The following is a 15,646-nucleotide window of genomic DNA, read 5'->3' as shown; positions in this document are numbered from 1 at the left end:
CAACCTTGGGAAGTTCATCCCCTGCATGTTAATTTCCTCCTTTCAAACAGAGAAGACAGTTCTGACCTCACAGGTTTGTTGTGACCTCACAGAACAAAATAGTATATGTCCATTCTTTTTGCAATATTTTCAAGAATGTCATTATGAAATATTTTCTAGAATGTTATTATTGGCCATGAGGACACGCACACCCTTTCACGAATTCTTTGGTGTCCTTCTCAGAGACTTTACACTGGGCCAGAGGGTTCGTGACTGTGGGAGACCAGAGGGAGACTGGTCTCCGAGCCGGGAGCTCCACTGATGTCAAGCAAACATACCATGTGGTCACTGAAACAGGCCACCCCACATCCCAGCACTGACTTCCCCTATCCCAGGGCTGTTAAAGAGATGCAATTATGAGCTTTTTACTCTTCTGTTCAAAAAAAAAAAAAAAAAAAAAGGAAAGAAATGGAAAAAAAGATAAATTAATTTTCTTTAACCTGTGGCTTTTTTTTTTCCTTCCTCTCTCCTTGCTGTGAGGTTGCCATTTAACTTTTTTTTTAATTAAAAAAAATGATGTTCTGGGTGATGGGACATAATATTTAGACATGTTGAGCTGACAGTTGATGAGTGTGTTGTCAATACACCATCACCACAAATCATGTTCCCAGGGTTGATCAGAAGGAGATTTGTGTGCAAATGCGTGTGTGTGCTCACACACTTGGATGATTTAGAGTGACTGGGGAAGGGTCCAGTGACCCTTCTCAAAAGCAGTTGCCGGGGAGGGCTGGCCACAGGTGAGGGGCAGCTGACCAGGGCAAGAGGAGGAAATCAGCTTCTGTTGTGAATTGAGGTGATTGGCTCTGAGTTTGCTGTGGAAGCAAAAGTCGCGACATCCTCCCTCCCTCTCTGCCTTCCTCTGTCATGTCCTTAGCACCCAGTAGGTGCCAGGTATTCTGCTGACCATGAGGCACTCCTTGGAAGCAGTCCCAGTTTGATGGAGGAGACAAAAGAAACAATTTGAAGCAGTGTGCTGACTGGTGTGAGGAAGAGATGACCCTTGAGCGCTGGGCCCATGCTCACCGGCGCGCTGGCCGCCCTTCTTCATGTTCTTGGCTTCAGTGACTGCCTGTTCTCAGGGGCCTCACAAACCTCTCTGGGCCTTGGAACCTCAGTCCAGCTGCCTCAGTGACAGCTCCTGTTGAGGTCTCCATGTGAAACAGCTCTCCCAGTGCTCCAAGCTTCATAGATGCGAACCTGACATCTAGGTCACATCTGACGCCCCCTCCTGTACCCCCATAGGTCCCTTCTATCATTAATCCTGTTAGGTTCACCCCAAAACACCCCTCCATCACTCTCATCCAAGCTATCTGGCCTGGACCATGGCAAACCTAAGTTGCCCCATGTCCTCATTCACCTTCCTCCAGTCCATTGTCTGCATTGGGGGTCAGCAAACTACAGTCCAGGGGCCAAATCTAGCCACTGCCTGTCGATTTCACACAGTCCATGAGCTGCTTTTACAGATGAGCATTTGATGATATGGGAACACTGACTTTCCTTCTCTTTGAAGGGGAAGTGTTACCTCTCCAAAAAACAATCCTATTCTTCTCAGTAGAGGATCAGTATTATAAAAATTTACATTCACTCAATTATCATTATATTTTCAGTGTTCTCAAAAATGTGTAGAATTTTCTTTCTTATTAAGCCCTACATAATAGCCTGTATTTGCCTCTCAGCGGCAAAGCCCGGAATATGTATCATCTGGCCTTGAACAGAAAAACTTAGCTGACCCTTGGTCTACACTGTGGCCAGAGCAAGGTTTTTTTGTTGTTGCTGGCTTTTTTTGTTTTTGTTTTTGTTTTTGTTTTTGTTTTGAGACAAGGTCTCACTCTGTCACCCAGGCTGGAGGGCAGTGGCATGATATCGGCTCACTGCAACCTCCGCCTCCTGGGTTCAAGCAATTCTTGTGCCTCAGCCTCCCTAGTAGCTGGGATTACAGGTATGCGCCACCACACCCAGCTCATTTTTTTGTATTTTTAGTAGAGATGGGGTTTCACCATGTTGGCCAGGTTGATCTTGAACTCTTGACCTCAAATGATCCACCTGCCTTGGCCTCCCAAAGTGCTGGGATTACAGGCATGAGCCACCACACCCGGCCCAGAGCAAACTTTTCAAAATAGAAATATGATCAGTTACATGTGCTTGGCCACACACACACACACACACACACACACACACACACACACAGAGTTCAAGATACTTTAATGGTTCCCCCTGCTCTTCAGGGGAGCCATTAAGATGAGGATCCTTAGCCTCAAGAGCCTTGGATGGTCTTGCCCTTGCCCCCTGTCCAGTTTCATCACTGTGTTCCTTTTTCCTCCATTTCAGCCACACTGGCGTTCTTTTAGTTCTTTACATCCACCTTGTTCCCACCTGCCACAGGGCCTTTGCCCATACTGTCCTTGATGCTATCTGGAATACAGCTTTCCGCACTCTATTTCCCCTCCCTATGTCCTTCTCATCTTTAGATCACAGCATCACTGTGACTTTCTCAGAGGATCCTTCCCTGACTTTTCTGCCAAGGTCACAGCCCTGTCTCTCTCTTTTTTTTTTTTTTTGGTTTTGACATGGAGTTTCGCTCTTGTTGCCCAGGCTGGAGTGCAATGGTGCCATCTTGGCTCACGGCAACCTCCGCCTCCTGGATTCAAGCGATTCCCCTGCCTCAGCCTCCCGAGTAGCTGAGATTACAGGCGAGTGCCAGCACGCCTGGCCAATTATGTATTTTTAGTAGAGATGGGGTTTCACCGTGTTGGCCAGGCTGGTCTCAAACTCCTGACCTCAGGTGACCTGCCCATCTCGGCCTCCCAAAGTGCTGGGATTATAGGAGTGAGCCACGGTGCCCGGCCCTTGGCCCTGTCTTATAGCTCCTCATGACAGGTGTAAAATTGCACTTGTCTCTGGCTGACATGCACACCCCCAGACTGCAAGCCCTATATAACTGACACCATCTCTGTTCCCACCTCCATTACATCCACTGTACCTGGTATAGAGTGAGCATGCAATAAATGTTTTGTTATGATGAGTGGCTGAGGATCAGGGAAGACTTCGTGAAAGACATTAGGTTTGAACAGGAACTTTTAGGCTGAGAAGGTAGAGAATGGGAGAAAGAGCTTTCAAGCAGAAAGACCAGCATTTTGGAAACCTTATGTGGCTTCATAGGATGGGTGCTCAGGGTGTATCTGAGTGGGTGGGGAAATCACTGGAAAGGTGAGTGAGGCCAGATCGTGAGGGCTTTCTGTGCCCAGCTGAGCTGTTTGGACACTTACCTGTTGGCAGAGGGAGCATTGGAGGTTTTAAGGAGAGGGTGGTGTGGCAGGGCTGGAGGGGGTGAGACCTGACCAGAGGAGCATGGATTAGGGAATGAGAGAAGATGGCCAGGGAAAGGCTGTGCAGGAAAAGTGGGCAGGAATTGATCATCTCTTGGAAGTGAGTGGGCATGGGGAGGTGGTGGGCCCTTGGGGTCCCAGTTTCTGATTCAGGATCCTGGGTAAAGGGTCTCCAGTTGTTTCAGATAAGTGAAGAGAAAGGAGTTAGGGCAGGGGTGAGGTGTGAAAGTTTGTTTGGCGGGAGGAGGTGGAGAGAGCAAAGGCCGGCAGCCCCTATTCTCTGTGAAGCAGGGGTCAGGGTCATCTGCTGAGACCGCTAGAGGCCTTTCAGCTTCAGGTCATGGACTTGGGCCTCTTCCCCCTTTAAAAGCAGAGGGTTCCACATCGTCTCTAAACAGTTGAGGGATTCGCCTCAGCCTGGGGCACTGGGGGCCAACTGAGGATTTAATCCCAGACACTTTAGGAGATCTTACAGACCTGCCCTTCCCCATCCCTTTCCTAAACTGTGAAGTCTAAATGTCAGCTTTGTCAGAAATCTTACCTTGAAGACCTTTGAAAAAAAAAAAGGTCTGCTCACTTCAGAAAATGTTTTCAGAGTGCATGCCCCATGACAGCTTGGCTCTGAGCACCACAGGACCCCAGCGCTCTGCCTGAGGAGCATGTGCCTGACCTGTACACACTTACCTGACATTTGAGTGCATGAAGCACAATGTCAGACGGCGTAGTTCAGAGACATCTAGCATGCTTCTCATGTTAAAGTTAGCAAGTCACACTCACACACAGGTGGAACTGTCTGTAACCAGCCGCTACGTAACTGAGTGGCAGCTGGCCTTCTCCACAACTCGCTAGCGCTCCCCTAAACAGAGCACCCACTCCCACAAATGTAGTCACGGGCTGTGTTGGTCCCCAAACCTGCTTATGCCAGTTGTCCCTGTTATTGTAATTATGTAAATTAGTTAAATGTGATCTAAGCCAATGAACTATAAATGCAAAAAAGAAAGAGAAGTGCTATTTCAATGAAAAATAAGAGTCACCTTGTCCTACCTCAGCTGAGAATGTGTGACGGGCAACACATTTTTCACTGTTGAATGCTTTGGAAAGAAGTGATAAACACAAGCCACCAAAAGAGAATTGCTGCCAAATTAGGTGTGAACAAGACAACTATTAAAGACCGGCACTGTGGTGCCGTGGCTCACGCCTGTGATCCCAACACTTTGGGAGGCCAAGGCATGAGGATTGCTTGAGGCCAGGAGTTCAAGACCAGCCTGGGAAACAGCAACACCCTGTCTCTACAAAAAAAAAAAAAAAAAAAAAATTAAAAATTATAAAGATTAGCACTAGAGGGAGAGGAAAATAAAAGCATGTCAGAGGATGCCGCACTACAATTCCTTTGCCAGGATTCTCTACTTCTGGCTCCTTTTTAAAGAAACCAAATTGAAAAAGTATAGATTATGCATCATCAGTGGTTTATGCACAAAAGATAAATACAGAGCTCTATTCCACAGATCTGAGCAAAGAAAAGTTCTGGACCCTGCCCCAAAAGACCAGTAAGATATTTGTGTTTTAAGTTAAAATAAATTCATAAGGCATTAATGTACTGCAATTAAGTGCACATGAAGGTTTTTTTTTGGCCGGGGCGCAGTGGCTCACACCTGTAATCCCAGCACTTTGGGAGGCCGAGGTGGGCAGATCGCCTGAGGTTGGGAGTTCGAGACCAGCCTGACCAACATGGAGAAACCCCATCTCTACTAAAAATACAAAATTAGCCAGGCATGGTGGCGCATGCCTGTAATCCCAGCTACTCGGGAGGCTGAGGCAGGAGACTCACTTGAACCCGGGAGGTGGAGGTTGTGGTGAGCCAAGATCACGCCATTGCACTCCAACCTAGGCAACAAGAGCAAAACTCCATCTCAAAAAAAAAAAAAAAGTTTTTTTCATATGTTATTATATCTGGGTTTTTTTTTGTAAGTAATATATTCACATGGTTCAAAAACACAGAAAAATATAAAAAGTTATAAAATGAAAAATCTCCCTCCTGCTCTTTTCCCCAATTAGCCCAGTTTCTACCACCTCCCTGCAGACAACTATTACTAGTTTCTTGGATCCTTCCAGATTTTCTTTATGAATATAGATCAATTATAAATACATGGTTGACCCTTATTATTCACAGATTCCATATTTGCAAATTCCCTACTCTCTAAACTTATTTGTAACCACAGAACCGATGCTCAGTGCTTTCTTGGTCATTTGAGGACATGAACAGGACAGTGAAAGTTTTGAGTTGCCTGATGCACGTTCCCAAGCTGAGGCTGAACAAGGCAACTCCGCCTTCTTATTTCAGCTCTCCTGCTGGACACAAGTGTGCTTTTTGTGGTGTATTTAGTGTGGCATTTTTCATATTTTTGTGGTTTTTGTTGTTGATTTCACTGTTTAAAATGGCCCCCAAGTGTAATGCTGAAGTGTTGCCTACTGTTCTCAGCACGAGAAGGCTGTGATTGATGTGCCTTACAGAGAAAATGGGTGAATTAGATAAGCTCCTTTCAGGCATTAGTTGTAGTACTGTTGGCTGTGAGGTCAATGTTAATGAATGAAAAAAATAGATGTTAAATAAGATATCCTTTAAGCAGACACATATAAAACAAGGTTATATACTGATCAGTTGACAAAAAATGTTGCAACCAGGGGCTCGCAGAAACCTAACCCTGTATTTCTCTTAGGAACAGTGGCTCAGTATGCACTAATTCAGTGATCCTAGAGATTTTATAGGATGTAACTACCACAACTAACAAAAATCAACTATCCATGTACCTACATACGTATGTATTCTATTTTAACCATTTTTTACACAAAAGAGAGCATATTGAACATACTGTTCTGCATCTTTCTTTTTCATTTAACCTTGGACATCTTTCCATATCATTTCATAGAGAGTTTCGTTGTTGTTCTTTTGGATTTTTTGTTTTGTTTGTTTGTTTGTTTGGGATAGGGTCTCACTCTGTCACCCAGGCTGGAATGCAATGGCACCATCATGGCTCACTGCAGCCTTAATCTTCTGGGCTCAATTGATCCTCCCACCTCAGCTTCCCAAGTAGCTGGGACTACAAGCATGCACCACCACACCTGGCTGATTTTTGTATTTTTTGTAGAGACAGAGTTTCACATGTTGCCCGGACTGGTCTCTAACTCCTTGGCTGAAACAATCCTCCTGCCTCATCCTCCCAAAGTGCTGGGATTACAGGCATGAGCCACCGCGCCCAGTCTCCTTGTTAGTTTTAACAGCTGCATAGTATCCCATCCTGTGGTTATTCCATGATTTCCTTCAATCGGTCCCTTATGGTTAGGCATTTGGGTTGTTTTCAGTCTTTGGCTTTTCTAGCAATACTGCAGCATACACACTTGTCTACATGTCATTTTCTATGAGTCTCTGCTTTAACCAACTCCCTAGAAAGGGAATTCTGAGGACAGTAGTTCAGCCTAGCCAAATTGACACATAAAAAGCATCACAGCTTCCTCTACTCCTGGGTATGTATCCTAAAGAAATTCTCACAAATGTTCCTTAGGGGATGCATCTGAGAATGTTCATTGCAAGGTGTCATTGGGAGGTTGGTAAGGTAGTTAAAGGTGATGGATGCGTTTACCACCTTGTGGGGTTATTGGGGGGGGGGCTTCTGAGGGACTTGGCACTGTGCCCAGCCCGGGGTTGGCATCCAGTGCACATTAGCCGTCGTTGCTGTTCTTCCTTCCTGTTTGCATAGCAGCATCTTAGTCCAGCTCATCAGTGCCACGCTGGGTGTCCCTACAGCTGCCCCTCTGTACCCCACCTCCACACAGGGCTGGAGGATGCTGGCAGAGCCAGGCACTCTTAAGCAGGCATCCTAGATGTAATTCTGGACCACCTCAGCTGGTCCGGAGAAGGGGATTGGCTCCTTCACTTTCTAATAGTTTACCATGCACACAGGGTTGATGTTTGACAAACTTGTTTGCTGTGTTCCATAAACATTGAGTGAATCTGCTTTGGCCAAACACTGCTCGTGGCACAGTGGAGAGAGAGGGAGAGATTTTAAAAAACAGAGCTATTAAACACAATTCTGTTTCTATAGAACTGGATATCTAGTATTGTTTGAAAAATAAAGTACCTGAGGTGACTGAGCTTGGTGGGGTAATGTTTCCAACAAACAGAAGTATGCGTGTCTGGGCCTGTAAAACCTTTAGCTAGGATTTGGTCCTCACACTCTCCCTGCGGCCCAGGCTCCGGGGCTGCATTTCTGTCTTCTTGGTTCAGCTGCAGGGGTCCCCCAGCAGCAAAGGGAAGTTGTTTTGGCAAGAAATTGGGACTGTGAGATAATGGGGGCCAGTGACCAACAGGATATCTGACTTGAGCAAGTCCAGACAGGTTTGGGGGCTTCCCAGGGGAGTGTGATGATTGCCAGAGGAGGAGCAAACCCAGAAAGGGCAGGACCCCTCTTTATCCCCTGAGGCCTCTCAGTAACCAGAGGCCAACCTTCACCATCCCTCCCACCATCCACATACAAAGCACCAGACAGTGGGAATCTCAGGTGAGGGGGAATTTCACTTCCAACTTTATTCCATAACACTGAATTCTTAGAAGCATTTATGGCTTAAAACATACTGTTTTTCTTCATCGTGGCATGCTGTGATTTGGAATAAGTTTGGAACCAGGTCCTCCTGACAGACTTTCTCTGCGGCTCCCATGGACTTGCCTCTCAAGGACATCTTCCCAATTGGCTTCCAGGCCTCCTCCCTCACTCCTTCCTTTCCCCGCCCTCAGCAGCCTCCCAAGGGCCCCGAGAGCCTGCATAGGGTGCCATGAGGGTGAGGCTCCCCCTGGACCCTTGAATGAGGAGCCTCGCTCATCTGCCTGGGAAGGCCGGCCTCCCATAGCAGCATGAAGAACAGGGGAGATGTTGTCAGGCACGGCCAAGTGGCTGGGCTGAACCCCGGGGGCTGCAGGGCGTAGAGGCTTCTTCCTGGCTGCCCTGGGTCAGTGCCTCCTGAGCACTCACTCACACTGTCAGGGGAGGCATGCGCTGAGTCCCGGAGACGAGCGAGCGAGCCAGGGCTCCCCCTGTCCTCCCTCAGAGCACGATCCTGCTGGGAGATGGGTGCCTGAGTGAGGCTCACCATCCCCCAGGGCTTCTAGAAGGAGGCCAGAACCGGATCCTCAGAGGCCTGGAAGGGGGAGCGACTCAGGAAGTCTCGCTGGAAGGCCTCCAGCCCCAGTCGCCAGAGGTCCCCTCGGGTTTGTTTGTTGACTCCCAGAATTCCCCAAAAGACCTTAGAACTCTGAGCCAAAGGGACTGTGGCTTGTCCAAGCCCCCTTATCTTAAAAGTGAAAAGCTTGGGACGGTGGCACTGCCCAGGATGTAGCTCGGTGTCGCCGCCGGTGTTTACAGAATGCTCCCACGTGGCACCGACGTCATAACCTGGGATACCCTGGGCTTCCGCAAGGGCTTTTTGTCTGAAACGCAGTCAGGAGACCCAGAGGGGACCCACGACAACCCAAACACAAGAACACTATTGCACGGTTATTTTACGTACTGACTTTGTACCTCGCTGACTTTGTTACTGTGTGAGCTGTTTTCCAGAAAAAAAGGGGAGTGGTTGTCCCTTAAGATGATCGCCCCTTCTCTGGGGCCCTGGGTGACCCTTTGGTTTTTTATGCAGCCTGATGTCTTGGAAGGCCATACACCAAAGTCACACCAGTTGATCCGCTTGGGAGTATAGTTCACACGCACACAGGCCTGGAGAGTCTGTGGGTCTGGTGCCATCTCAATGTGCGTGGCCAGGATGTGGTAACAGCGCCAGCCACCCCCCTCCCTGTCATCCCTTGCAGAGGAAGTTGGTCTGTGCTGCCCACCTGCTGGAGGCTGTTCTGGCCACTTGGCCCCATGACGCTAGGTGTGGAGCTTGAGTGATAGCAACAGAGCCTGCAGGTGCTTGACTTGTGTTTTCTCTATTAATAATTCACTCTGAGGCTGTAGGTGGGGCCAAGGGGGTCAGATCTCCCTGCCAGCCCACTTCCTCTCTATCTTTATTCCCACTCTTGCTGGGGCCTCATCAGAGCAGCCGGAGGGAAATCTCCTCCCATTTTCCCAGCCCTGCCCTGCCCTGCCCTGCCCAGGACAGCTGCAGGGCCGGGGATCCTTTGTTTGGCTGAAGTCCCAGGTGCTGATTCAGAAGGCCCCACGCCCCAATTTCTTGGGGGCAGGAGTGGAGGATCCTTCCTATGGGCCCTGGGCCCAGACCTCTCCAGCCAAGTGCCCTGCAGAGACCTTCCCGGAGTCCCCCACAGCAAGGGTCTGCCTACTGCCCCTCCTGGGCCCTGGCTGGAGTGAACTCATCCTTCTGTGAGGCCCAAGCCCTATATTGTGGCTCCCACCCTGCAAGGCCTGGGGTCACCAGTTGTCCTTCTCTGCCTTCCCCTTGTGGCATTCCTTGGGGTCCTTTGGAAGCCTCCTCCTCCCCAGATTGCAATCTTAAAGACACAGGTTTGTCCCATAGCAGCCCTGGCATAGAAGGTCCTCAGTGTGAGTTGGTATAAAAGACTGTAAAGGATGACAGGACACAGATGCTGGTCTGAACTCTGAGGGCCTCAGTTCATGTGACTGTAAACCTCATGAGGCCAGGGGCCCTTGTGACATCTCATCTCTCCTGGCACAAAGCAGGTCTTCAATCTGATTGATGATTGATTCTGAAATTCTCTTAGCAGCTCCTCCTTAGGGGACACATGTGATCATGAAAGCATTTGGGTCACTCAGGGAATCACGTGTGGATTGTGTTGGTGCTCCTCTGTCCCATCTTCTTTCTGCAGACCTTTCAGCTGGACCATCTGTCAACCTCACCGCCACCAGGTGATGGGGGATGGTGTCAACTGTGGGTTGGGAGGAAGCTTCCTGGGGAGCCAGGCAAGCTGGAGTGGTCCTCGTCCCTGGCATGCCCCACTCAGAGCCTATTGCACCCCTCCCTTTAGGCTGAAAGGTGCGGTAAGTGTAGGTTGTAAGTTTGCTACAGGATCTCTGTATTTGCATCTGCTACTTTCTCCTTGGAACCATAGGCTGTAGCTGACTTTATCAGTACTGATGTGAGGGTTGTTAATCCCAGGTAGCTGTGTTGGAGCTTGTTCCATTCTAGTCTCCCAGAGCAGTTTGTCATACAGGAAGTGCTCAGCCACGTCAGTTACATCAATTTAACATCACCTCCCCTCCCTAGCTTCTGTGTGTCATAAAAGGAGAGGTGGAGACCACATTGGTCTCTACACTGCGTGCATTTGCCCCCTAAACAGTCGTCAGATCTATGCAGTGAATACCAACTGGATCCAGAACCCTGAATTTCGTTTCTACAAGTCAGGTTAAGATGAGGCAGCGATTGTGTGGATTTTATTCAGGCTCTGTCTCTAGAAAAACTTTGCTTCAATTATCTGGATATAGAGAAAGCCATGATTGAAGTCCAGAGAGGGCAAATGACTTGCCCAGGGTCACATGGAGTCAGTAGGACCAAAGCCCAGGTCCTGTCTTCTATTATAGTGTTCTTCTTCTTCTTTTTCTTCGTCTTCTTCCTTCTTTCTTCTTCTTATTTATTTATTTATTATTTTGAGATAGGGCTAGTGTGCAGTGGTATAATCACCACTCACTGCAGCCTCAACTTCCCAGGCCCAGGTGATTCTCCCATCTCAGCCTCCCAAGTAGGCGCGTGCCACTACACCCAGCTAATTGTTTGTAGAAATGGGGTCTCACTGTGTCGCCTAGACTTACCTTAAATTCCTGGGTTCAAGTGATCTGTGGGCCTTGGCCTCCCAAAGTGCTGGGATTACAGGCATGAGCCACCACTCCCAGCTTTTTCCAATGCTCTTCTAACTACCCCATATTCACAGAGCCAAAGCCCATGTTCCTAATCTCCCTACAATCCTAGCCATGTCAGGACTGCTGCGGGACAAACCTGTATCTTTAAGCTCACAACCTGAGGGAGGATGAGGCTTCAAAAAGACCCCAAAGAATGTCACAAGGAGAAGGCAGAAAAGGGCAACTGGCAACCCCAGGCCTCACAGGGCGAGAGCCACAATATGAGACTCAAGCCACACAGGAGGGGAGAGGTCATCCCAGCCGGGGCCCTGGAGGTGGAGCAGGCAGACCCCCTGCTGTTGGATACTTAGGGAAGGTAGTATGAAACAAATGTGTCCAGGAATATATCAACAAGGCCCACTCAGACCATGGCTGCCTCCTCCAGGAATTTACCGTAGACTTCTGCAGCCCCCACTTCTCTCCCCATGCCTTTAGTTTCCATACTGCTCCATGGCAGCTAGGAAGAGAGAGAAGTGGCATATGGTAGTCACAGTGGGGAGACGATGTTAAAGTCCCTGGTAAAGAACTACAGCCAGCCCAGAGGAAAGATGGCAGTGACAGTGACAACCAAAAAGTGAAATCAGTCCAATCTCTATTTCCTAATGAGGAACCACCTGCAGGAAGCAAAATCCAAACCCTCCATTCTGCAGGTTCCTGGGCTATGCGTCGGGCTTCTTACTGATCCCCAGGGCTTGGAGGGAGCAATTGATGCTACAGGGTGAGACCTGAGGGTGGAGAAATGAATGTTTCTTGCTGCCCAAAGGGAGCCTTGAAAATCCTCCCACAGCCCAGAGTCAGCAGGAAAGCCAGGGCTGTGAAGGAGTAAGAGTGAACCACTCACTGCACGGAGGAAAATTTAGGTACTAACCGCTGTCATTGGCAGCACATGCCCACGATAATCAGGTTACTGGATTATTAAATACCCACTGGAATTATTTAGAAGACTAATCAGAAAGCATTTAGAACAACAACGGTGCTAAAAAGAAGACCGCGAACTGCGGCCCACATCCTGGAGAGCCGCCCTTGGCTCCTGCCTGCTTGGGGGAGCTGGGAGTGAGCTGGAGTAAGAGCAGCCCCAGGGGAGTCGAGTGAAGCTTCCTTCACAGAGCCGAGAGGAAGGCTGGACTAAAACACAAGCCAAGGCATTTGGAGAATTGTGTATACAGTCTCTAACTGACGGCCCAGGGTCAGAAAAAGGAAAATCTTTTTGGTTTTTCTTCCTCAAACAAGCAATGGTGGTCTGGCTGGAGCAGGGTGTTACCCCTTCTGAATTGTAAGCAAACAAGTCCTGCTGAGACCTTGGCCAAAATCAACTTCCTCTCCTGGTGTATCTCTCTGTCTGTGTCTCTGGTTCAAAGGGTGGCCCTTAGGACAGATATCCTCCTTGCAGATTGCGGCCTTGTCTCCTGGTGCCCCAGGCCAGGGGGCGGGGTGTGGAGAGACTTTGATGCTCTATCTAGAACAGGGGTCAAGCAAACCATGGGTCAGGCCAGATCCAGCCCACACCTATTCTTGTACTGCCTGTGAGTGAAGAAGGATTTTTACATTTTTAATTGGTTGAAGAAAAATCAAAAGAAGAACAGCATTTGGCATGTGAAAATTATATAAAATTCAAGTTTCAGTGTCCATAAATAAAGTTGTATTGGAACACAGCCACGCCCATTCATTTATATATGGTCTGTGGCCGCTTTCACGCTACCGTGGCAGCGTTGTGACGGAAACCATATGTATGGGCCCCAAAGCTGAAAATATTTACTAGCTGGCCCTGTATAGAAAAAGTGTGCTGGGAGGTCTCTGTAGAGCCTTGTTATTATCTACAGCACTCCATAAATGGGGTGCTTTAGGGCACTATGCCCTCAACAGAAACTAGGAAATTCTGTCCCTTAGTCCATGTCACAGGCATGGGACCTGCAGAGGGGAACAAGCCACTCTAGGTCTCCTTTGCCTGGCACAGTGTTACAGTTCAGTGAGCGTTTGTTGAGCATCTGCTATGTCCCAGTCCCTGAGGACACCACATGGGCAGGCTGCTGTCCCTACATCACAGTGACTGGGCAGCCAGTGTAGAGACAGGCACGGAAGTGGGTCGCCTGAGTGTGACATGGTCGGTGCAGAGGAAAAGCGGTCACAGGCTCTGTGGGAGCGTGGGGTGGCACCTTAGGTTCTGAGTGGGCGTTTATTTGTTGAGCCTACCCTGGAATCCTGGAGTCCTGCTCTAAGGAAGAAATTGACCGAAGAAATGGGAAAGTAGCAGTTCTGTTAATTAGTTTGTGAATGAAAAAGCTCCTGGTACAAATTACCCAGTAGAAATTGTTACACATAATGAGCAAAACAGTTACCTTGTTAGAAAAATAATAAAGACTTGAATCCTGAGTTGGTATTATAAGAATTCTGTGAGATTGACTAATCCACTAAGACGAACAGTTTCCAGGTTTTAAATGATATGTTTAAAATAGCCTTTTGGCAAGATGCTAAACCACGGCCTAGCACGCTACCATCTGTATAAGAGGGGCTGTGCATTAGTGTTCTTTTATGAGCATAAAGTGTCTCTAGGAGGATATATAAGAACCTGATTGACTGTCCCAGAAGGGGTGCTGGGTGGCTGGGGATGGGGGTGGAAGGTGGAGGGAGACTTTTCACGCCCTTATTTTTACAATTTGCATGATTTTCACTTTATTTACAGGCGTTTATTTAGGATAATTTTTGCTGTTTTGCATATCCATTTTAACCTTTTGAATTTTGAACCATGTGAATATAGTACCTATTCAAAAAATATTACATTTAACGTAAAATAAATAGCACATGTTTTGCCATTATCTCTCTATGGTGTTTTAGGAAAAATCATTTTCTCCTTCTCTCTCTCCTTTTATTTTTATTTTTTGAGACAGGGTCTGACTCTCTTGCCTAGGCTGGTGCGAAATGGCTTGATCTCGGCTCACTGCAACCTTGACCTCCTGGGTTCAAGGGATTCTTGTGCCTTAGCCTCCCAAGTAGCTGGGACTACAGGTGTGCACCACCACGCCTGGCTAATTTCTGTATTTTTTTTTTTTTTAGTAGAGACAGGGTTTTGCCCTGTTGGCCAGATTGGTCTTGAACTCCTGGCCTCAAGTAATCCACCCGCCTTGGCCTCCCAAAGTGCTAGGATTACAGGCTTGAGCCATTTTCCTCTTCTTTCATTGAACAAATGAGGCTTGATTTTCTACCATTAGCGAGGCACTGTTCTAGGCCCAGAAATTACATCTCTGGGCCTCTGTTTCTCTGTTTCCTCGTCTGTAATGTGGAGATACTGGATCATCTCTGGGGCAGAGGTCTTCAACTTGAGCGTGCATCGGACTCACCAAGAGGGCTCATTAAAACACAGACTGCTGAGCCACAGCCTGAGTTTCTGATTTAGTGGGTCTGGTTGGGGGCTAAGAATTAGTATTTGTTATTTCCCAGGTGATGCTGGGGCTGCTAGCCCAAGAACCACACTTTGAGAACCCACCAAGGGTTCCATCTAGCGTTCTGTGCTTGTGAATAAACTATATTCTAGTTCTGGAAATGTCAACGAATAAAGAATAGCCTCCTGCAACTCAGAATGTGAAGTAATCCCTTTCCCTAGCAGTTTGGGAAGACTTAACAAAGCAAACATGTCAACAGAAGTTCAATTATCTAGCTTCCATTCTACCCACAGGGCCATAGAAGAGAGACATGAAATCAATAGTGCTCAAAGTTGGGTGAGTTTCAACAAGTAATTCTTCCTGGGTGTGGTGACTTTGTGTAAGCCTTTTAAGGAAGGCTAAGTGGAGAGGTTTAAGCCTGGTGGAGCATTGTGAAATAGCCAGGCCTAATGCCCAAAGGATAATACTGTTGGATGTCACTTTAAGGCCCACTACAACTTATCCCTTTCTTACAAATTTAGCCTGATCATTGGTGAGTTCTGGACAAGGACATGATGTCCCAGCATGAACTCCTGCACCTGACTTTTTGCCTTTGTTCATGCTATTCCCTGTCCGGAATACCCTTCCTGGTCCTTTCCACCTCTGTAAGCCCTATTTGTCTATCAGGACTGAGGTGCAATCTGACTATTCTTCATGAGAACGTAAGAACTTCTTAATCTATACTGAGTATCTCTTTCTGCCTGTCTCAACTCACTGGCATATTTGATCATTGCTTTCTAATTTTTTCTCATTTGTTGATTTATTCATTCAATAAATACTGCCCTTCCTTCAACAAATCCTTATCGGAGTCCTACAATGTGCTGGGTATTATGGTTGGTTTGAGGAAGAGACTCCTAGGTAAAAATAGACCTGGTTCCTGCTCTAATAGAGAAAGATCCATTAATCAAATAATTGCACTGGTGGAAGTACAATTACAAGCAGAAGAGGGTAGTCTGAAGGAAAGGAATATGGTTTTATGAGAACATATAAGAAAGGAATCTGATGT

At 47.6% G+C, this 15,646-nt stretch overlaps 1 protein-coding gene across 6 annotated transcripts in view; it reads left to right on the top strand.

The window, feature by feature from the left end:
• Positions 1-15,646, top strand: part of TRERF1 (transcriptional regulating factor 1) — a 226,343-nt gene that overhangs the window by 162,399 nt on the left and 48,298 nt on the right. Inside the window, exon 1 of one of the 6 annotated variants that reach the window (XM_030796583.1) lies at positions 15,123-15,302. The exons of the other annotated variants lie outside the window; for them this stretch is intronic. The gene's annotated coding sequence lies outside the window, so the exon portion shown is untranslated. Of the gene's footprint in view, positions 1-15,122; positions 15,303-15,646 lie in introns of those variants that run through there. 6 annotated transcript variants of the gene reach the window in all.

Source organism: Nomascus leucogenys, chromosome 17 (assembly GCF_006542625.1).
Source record: "Nomascus leucogenys isolate Asia chromosome 17, Asia_NLE_v1, whole genome shotgun sequence".
Taxonomy (NCBI): domain Eukaryota; kingdom Metazoa; phylum Chordata; class Mammalia; order Primates; family Hylobatidae; genus Nomascus; species Nomascus leucogenys.
Note: the sequence above shows the minus strand (reverse complement) of the source record. Positions and strands in the feature narration are given on the sequence as shown.